General features: G+C 43.1%; 1 pseudogene; it reads right to left on the bottom strand.

Moving 5' to 3' along the window:
* Window positions 1–3,616: 3,616 nt before the first annotated feature.
* On the bottom strand, window positions 3,617–4,789 carry LOC118581745 (annotated as a pseudogene).
* Window positions 4,790–7,863: the final 3,074 nt, after the last annotated feature.

The following is a 7,863-nucleotide window of genomic DNA, read 5'->3' as shown; positions in this document are numbered from 1 at the left end:
CTCAGATAGTCACACTTGCTCAGCAAGCAACTTCCCCTTCTAAGACATCTGGCCAGCCCTGTTACTTCTTTTCTTTTCTTTATTTCCCCCCCCCCAATTTATTCTATTTCAGGGTATGCATGTGCACCACAGAATACATGTGGAAGTCACTGGAAAACTTGTGGAATCCCATTTTTTTTTCTTTTCCACCACGTGGATCCCAGGAATCAAACTCAGGTTATCAGACTTGGTGGCAGGTACCTTTACCAGCTGAGCCATCTTGCCAGAGCATTAATTAGGGAGTTTCAAATGATTAGATGGGAGCCTGGAATGCAGTTCTGTGGTAGAGCACTTCTCTGGTGTGAAAGGTCTTGGGTTCAATCCCAGGACAACAGTAGCCCCTCCACAAAAACCCTCCAACTGACTCATGAGTGCATGGGAAGGCCATATATTACCAGCAATGCCTGCAACGAAGGCTGCACATTGTAGTGTCTGCCGTTCCTTCAGACATCTCTTATGGGGCGTGAGAATCCTGGATCCCCATCCACACCTGGCCTCCTGTGCAGATAAACAACACAGTCTCAAGGCTATCCATCTGGCACCCCTCAACAGTTTCCAAGTCTAAGAAAAACAAATTCTTTAAAGGAGAAAGAGAGAGTTCTTAGAACAAGGGCACTCAAGGTGACGTTTTTGTTTCTGGCTGTGAGTACTTCAACTAGAAGAAACCACAAAGGACTAACAAGCTAGAGGACCAGTTTCAGGCTAATGAGGTTTCACAGATAATTATGGTGCGTATTGCTTTCCTGAACTCACATCTATCTTCCTTTCTCATTTGTCCTTTGAGAGAGTCCATTTTTACGGTAGAACTATTGGGCTCTTTCTGAACACAAGGAAAAGAGGCTTGTTATTCTACCAGAGTTAGACAGATTCACCAAGCTTCCTGTCCTTGTGCACAGTATCTACAAAACAAGCTTTTTGTGTGTTTGGGAGTGGGTTGGCAGACAATTCTGAGTGAAGAAAACAAACTCACAATTCTTCTGACTAGAGAATAAAAATTCCTTGACTTCTAATTTCTACTCGGCCGTCAAAGGGAAGAACGCACACCTTGTGGAGCTGAGCGCTGAGTAGTCTGCTGAGTGGATCTTGGGGAAATAAAAATCTATTGGCCTCTTTAAGCTTCAGTTTCTGCATCTAGAAAATTGAAACAAACACTTGCCTCACCAGAAAATTACTAAGAGTAAAGAAGTTCGTTCACATCTGCTTTAGGCTCATGGACCTGAGCTATTCAGGAAATGATGCTTCAGTGTGCTGGCAATGAACTGAATCTTGGGCTTATTACCAAACAGGTTAAATGTCTTATAGTACGTGACCAGGTGAAGGTTGACTATGGGATCTGGTTTATATTACAGGAAATGCATCGATGAGAAATAGTATGTATTAGTTCACAGCTCATAAATGCTTCCTCTAGTTGCTTCTTTCAATGATGATTCTACACACTGCTCACTTGTATGATAGTAATCAGGAATCAGTGCCATGCCAAAGTAATCCATGAAGTCTTTTCTTTCACTGTCACATTTATTTAAGTACCTATTTCTCTCTCTCTCCCTCCCTCTCTCTCTCTCTCTCTCTCTCTCTGTCTCATGCACACACACACACACACACACACACACACACACACACACAGTGAGAGGACAACATGCAGGAATCGGTCCATATGGTCCTTGGGATTCCATGTGAGTCCCGGTGATGGAACCCAAGTCATCAGGCTTGGTTGAAGGCATCTTTATCCAGCGAGCCATCTCACTGGCAACAAAGTATTATCTTCCAACCTAACCGATGATGATATCTACTTGGGATGCTGCCGAACACACACTCTCAGGTGCTTTCCTCAGAAATTTTGACTTAATAGATCCAAGGTGAGCCCCCAGAAAGCCATATGTATAACAGAATCTTAAGTGGTTCCTATTTCAGGCAAGTTTAGGAAATGGTGATTAATTGCACGAGATTGGGGAAGTGACTCATCTGCAATTAAGTAATAATGCTTTGACTTAAGGAACAATGCCAAGTTATTTAAAAGCCATTGAACAATTATAGTATCTACACTGCTTTAAAAGCTAAATTAGCTGTTATTTCAATCAAGAGAACTGTTCCTTTCAAGATAGAATTATATAAAATTTTAATCTATATTGATTTTACATTAATTTTAATAACCACATGCATATTAATTAATATTTGCATCTTCTATGCTTTTTAGCTTTTGAAGAGAAATAGAGCCCCGCTGGCTTTTGGTTTAATTTGGCAAGTTATTCAGTTATATGTGTCCCAGCCAGAGGGAAACATCACCAGAGGGAACTTGGTTATGTAGGGCTCTTTGGGCTCCTTCCTCAACTCACATTTCTGTCAAATAAGATAGGTTTTAGAACCAGTCATTCTGGCACATGACTCTAAATCCAGAACAAGGAAATCTGTTCAAGGGAATCAGTTCACTGTCATCCCCAGCTATATTGCAAGTTCAAGGCCAGCCTGGGCTACAAGAGACCCTGTTTCAAGAGAAAAAAAAAAAACCCTGAATAGATGCCAAAAGTTATATTCTGTACAGAAGCAATTAAACTACCCACCACTATTGAATGTTACTTAGATGATTTGGGCTTTATGAAATTAATTTTACTAACAAATGCTTATTGCATTATAATGTTCTAGTTGTAATCATTTCTTGTACAATTAAGATCAAAGGGACGTTCACGGTGAAGGAAGGAGGAGAGGGCTGGGCAGTTAATTTGCATGAGTGAATGCTCTCCTTCCAAGAAGCCCTAAGCAGCACTCACTAACACCTGCAGAGCACATCTTCCTTCCTGAGGGCTGACCTCCGAGAAAAGTGCTGACCACAGGCCAGCCGACCTGCCTTAGCTGTGTCCTCACACCTATCTCGCACCGCCCATTGGTTCTGTTAATTGAAGGGATAGAAGATGTTTAACACTCTGTTAAGAATCAAAAATATCAAGTAAAGTGGAGCAAGATGGTTCCCTGGGCGCCTTACAAGCCTGGTGACTGAATCCCTGGAACTCTTTCTTGCAAAGGGGAAAGAGAGACTGACTCCACGGGGCTGTCCTCTGCCCTCCACACGTGTCCTAGGGCACAGAACACGACCCCACCCACCCACATATGCACACACGGTAACAATTTTTCGACTTTTTTTTTTTTTAAAAAAGATTTATTTATTACATATACAGTGTTCTGCCTGCATGCCAGAAGAGGGGACCAGATCTCATTACAGATGGTTGTGAGCCACCATGTGGTTGCTGGGAATTGAACTCAGGTCCTCTGCAAGAACAGCCAGTGCTCTTAACCACTGAGCCATCTCTCCAGCCCCATCTCTCCAGCCCCTCGACTTTTTTTTATGCAGCATATATTTTACTAATATATTCTCATAAAGGCAATTAAAAGGAAGAACCTCCCTTTTCACATCTGAATCATCCAAACACAAACAGAACTATAAATTTTTTAAAAACTATCATTTGGATAACAACAAAAAGAAGCAAAACAATTTTTTTTCCTTTTATACAGGTGGACATTGAAGTGGACTTAACTCGCTTTTCTTTTTAAAAGGTTCTGAAGACAAAAGCAGCTTAAAATCTAACTAAGATGAATAACACCTTTCTCTAGCACCTTTCTCTATTTTCTTATGCTCTGATGCAGGTTCTTCTCTGCCGGGTCTGTCTCCGGCTCTTTTCATTGGTCCTGAACCACGTCAATCATCACCATCACCGAATCTTATCCTTCCCTGAAGTTGGTCTCTTCCTTTGGGTGCCCCCGACACAGGCAGCTCTGTTTCCTTTTCCTTTAAAGCTGCCGCCTCCTGTTGACTTCCATTTGCTTAGGGATTCCTGCTGGTCCTCCATGGTTTTTTTTTCATTGCTTCTTCTTCCACTTGTCCTTCTAGCACTTTCCAAGTCACCTTTTTGTTCCTTGATTGTAGTTTAACCCTTATGTGCGCTTCCGGCTCTCTCAAGTGCTTCCTTAGCTTTTTCTTTAGAGAGAATTATTCCCTTTCTTCCTCCTCTGACCGAGTCAATCCATTTTATTTCACTGTGATTTGAGAAAAGGATGTGTAAATCTTCTCTACAGGCCTGGTCTTCCAAGTCACCCGAAAACTTGAGTAAGCATCCCATCCTTCTAGAGGTCTTGTTTTGGTACTTCCTGACCTGCATCTCCCTTCATGTTCTTGTTTTGCTTTTTTTGGTGTTTTGTTTTATTTTGTTTTGCACAGTAATCTTTCTTAAAGAGTACTAGCAGGCTTGTGTCCTTGTAGTTCTGGCCAGGGGTCTCCACAAACTTCTTTGCAGACTGAATACTATTAAACACAGCAAATATTAACCCCTTCAATGTTTTGGGCAATGTTCTTCTCATCTGAATATTCAGTATTTGACCTTTATCATCAAGAGTTGCACCAGTTGGGAAGCCTTTAATATAAACAGATTTGTTTTTCACATCATTCTTGCACTCCCCTGTCACTTCAGGAAGGGGTCGGCTAGGAGATCTTCGGATTTTAGTTCTTTCTACGCTCACTTCCATGAGACTTGCCTTAGATTTGCTCCATGCTTGCGCAATTACACTGACATCTGCTGTCAGCCACTTTAGCCTGTGGAATTTTATCATTATGTCAGAAGATACCCAGCCTTCATCCAGTATGATCTGTTCCTTTAAAAACTTGTCTCATGGCAAATTGTAGGCTCCAAAATAATACCCGATTTGATGACAGATTCTGGCCTCCAGAGCAGCCATTTTTTTCATTATGTCCATTTCCAGCCATTGTGGCTATCTGTAAAATTTCTCACACTCAAAAGATTCTGATCCTACAGTCACCACAGCTTCAAGAACAACAGAGAAGTACCTCTACTTCCAAGCACCCCTGGGCCAGCCAAACACTCTTAAAGGTGGGGTCTTTAAAGGTACATGGTTACCTTCTCTCACTTGCCTGAAGCTGTTTGTCATAAAATTCAAGCTTGATGGATGGCTATGGTGTCCTAAGCAGGGAGTAAAGTAGAAGGCATAGAATGAGGAAATAGGAGTTAGAGAAGACATGTCTGAAAAGACTGGGTTCTTTGGGGGAGTGTGTGTGTGTGTGTGTGTGTGTGTGTGTGTGTGTGTGTGTGTGTGTGTTGGGGGGGGGATCAGGAACTTGTTGGGTGCACGATACAGCCCTAGATGGCCTGTAACTTGCTGAGTAGTCCAGGCTGTCTCAGACCTGCCTCAACTACCTGTTTCTGCCTCCTTTGTGCCAGGATTGCACACTCCACCCCTGGAAAGCCTTTTGATGCAGGAACAAAGCAGTTAGTAAGGTGGCCTCAGTTGTTAAAGTTTCTCTGTCTCAGTTTCCTTGTGTGTAAAAGGAAAGCAATGGTCGTGCTAACTTCTGAAGGTGTTAGTGAGGAATGCTCCTAACTGCTACAAATCACTGAGTCTAAGACTCAACAAGTGGAAAGTGCCCTTAGGCCTGGAGCGAGCACACTGTGCACAGCAAGACTGGGTCCAGATTCAAAGAACATGATGTGATGTGGGAGAATATTTTCAAATTAAGTCGACAGTAACTGGAATCCTGACAAAGTGTCAGAAAAATCCAAAGCATGGAAAGGAGCGACTGCTTTGCCCAAGAAAACCCTAGGCCCTGAGCGCTAAGTGGGCCAGGCAGGAAGCGAAGTGGTTTGTTCATGATGTCTGTGAGTTATTTTAGTCCTAATTTACAAATGAGGAAATGATGCATAATGCTGACCTCTGCCTTCCAGAAGATTGTTCACTGGGAGTCCATGTTCTCAGTGCTTCTGAAGCAACTGGTCAGTGATGCAAAGAAGTCGCATCGTTCACCCTTTGCATTCTCCCTGCTCTAAGTCATTCACCAACCAAGCAAAAAGGCCATTACCACACTAAATAAAGGCTTTCCTCCAACCAAAGAAGCGCAGTTAGTTCCCTTTGCTAGGCTGCTTCTCTCCTGGCTGTCTGAATGTGGCTTCTCCAAGGCTGGCGCTCAACATTCCATTTCTTCTCTACATTGCTTCCCGCTGCTTCCAGCAAGTCCCCCTCCAAGGGGCCTCTCCCTCAACAGGACACCTGCAAAGAGCATTTGCACAGGACAGTCAACATCAAATCAGGATTTCATTCTAGCCCTGTTGCAGCTCTTGGTTCTGGTTGGGCTTCCAGTTCATTCACAATCACTGCTTGGCCCCGACTATGGCCCTACTGACCTCTGATCACAGAAAAAGCCAGGGTTGTTTGCAATCCAAACAAGCACACTCTGCCACTGCATCCTTTATCCCATCTGTCTCTCTACACCCTCATCCTGTTGCCGCCACTTAAGGTCCAGGCATCAACACTCACCTGTGACTTTTCCCAGTCGGGAAAATTTTTGACTGACCTCCCATTGACCAAAGTTCTCACTCTGCGGTTCTGCTCCATGGATATCCCTTTCTTTCTTATTTTCTCATGTGTTGGAGGCCTCCCTGCCTTGATCTAAACTGTGGCTTCAGCTTCATGTCCTGAATCTCTTCTCTGGAACATTCCAGATGGAGGCTCTAGAACATCAAATCAGTTCACCTTGTGATCACAGCCACGGCTTCCCTCAGTTCCTGTGAACCAGAGCTCAGCTCTACAGGATTCAAGGCTTTGCACTAAGTGCTGTCTCCTCTCCTCCCTAATTCTTCCTTCCAGATGTGGTAGTGTCCTTAGCAAGGCTGAGGCTTCTGCTCACAATGTGCTTCATAGATGGCTGGTCTGGAAACTCCTCCTTATCCCCTCTTACCTTTCCTAATGTAAAGCAACTTAGTACATCACACTATCCTTGAGCACACTGTGTTGTTTGTTGAGGTCTCTCTCTCTCTCCCTCTCCCTCTGAGTGTGTGTGTGTATGTGTATGTGCGTGTGCACAACACCCATGCGTTTCAGCTTTCCAAGGAGCTTATAGATTCTAATTATAGCAATCACACATTTCGGGGCTGGAGAGATGACTCATAGGTTAAGAGCACTGGCTGCTCTTCCAGAGGTCCTGAGTTCAATTCCCAACAACCACATGGTGGCTCACAACCATCTGTAGTGAGATCTGGTGCCCTCTTCTGGTCTGCATACAGGCAGACAGAATACTGTATACATAATAAATAAATAAATCTTTAAAAAAGAAAGAAAGAAGAAAAGAAAACCATACATTTCATAGTGTGATTCATATTCCACCTGCACTTGAATCGTCTGGAATATTTCATGAAAATACAAGTTATTCCCCCATTCTCATGTATCAGAATTTTGATGGTAAACACACAGAGTATACACTTCTAATGGACTACTCATGGTTCTTAAACATAAAGACTCGGCTGTGGTTCATACACATAGAGACTTGGGGACTCAGTACATAGAAGCAGAATGGTAGGGTTTTGTTGTTGTTGTTCTTGGTGGTGTTTTTTGTTTTGTTTTGTTTTGGTTTTGGTTTTGGTTTTTTGTTGTTTTGAGACAGGGTTTCTCTGTGTAGCTTTGCGCCTTTCCTGGAACACACTCTGTAGCCCAGGCTGGCCTCGAACTCACATAGATCTGCCTGGCTCTGCCTCCCAAGTGCTGGGATTAAAGGCATGCACCACCACTGCCCAGCTAGAATAGTAGTATTTTATAATACTACAGTTGCCTCTGGTTCTGCAATTCTGTGGTTGTCACAAAGAAGATGATCGCTAGTTGCTTCTTGGATTAAAAGATGAAGAAACATAACTTTAAGCAGAAATCCTGTCATGGGGAATCTTTCCTACTTTGTGGAAGTATTTGCAGTTTTTGCTAAATGTGTGTCACCAACTTCAATTACTACAGTGCACACTCCCTCCTTGCGTTCAAGTCCAAGAGTTAAAGTGCTTGCCT

This window comes from Onychomys torridus, chromosome 4 (assembly GCF_903995425.1).
Source record: "Onychomys torridus chromosome 4, mOncTor1.1, whole genome shotgun sequence".
NCBI lineage: Eukaryota > Metazoa > Chordata > Mammalia > Rodentia > Cricetidae > Onychomys > Onychomys torridus.
This window is presented reverse-complemented; position numbering and strand designations above follow the sequence as displayed.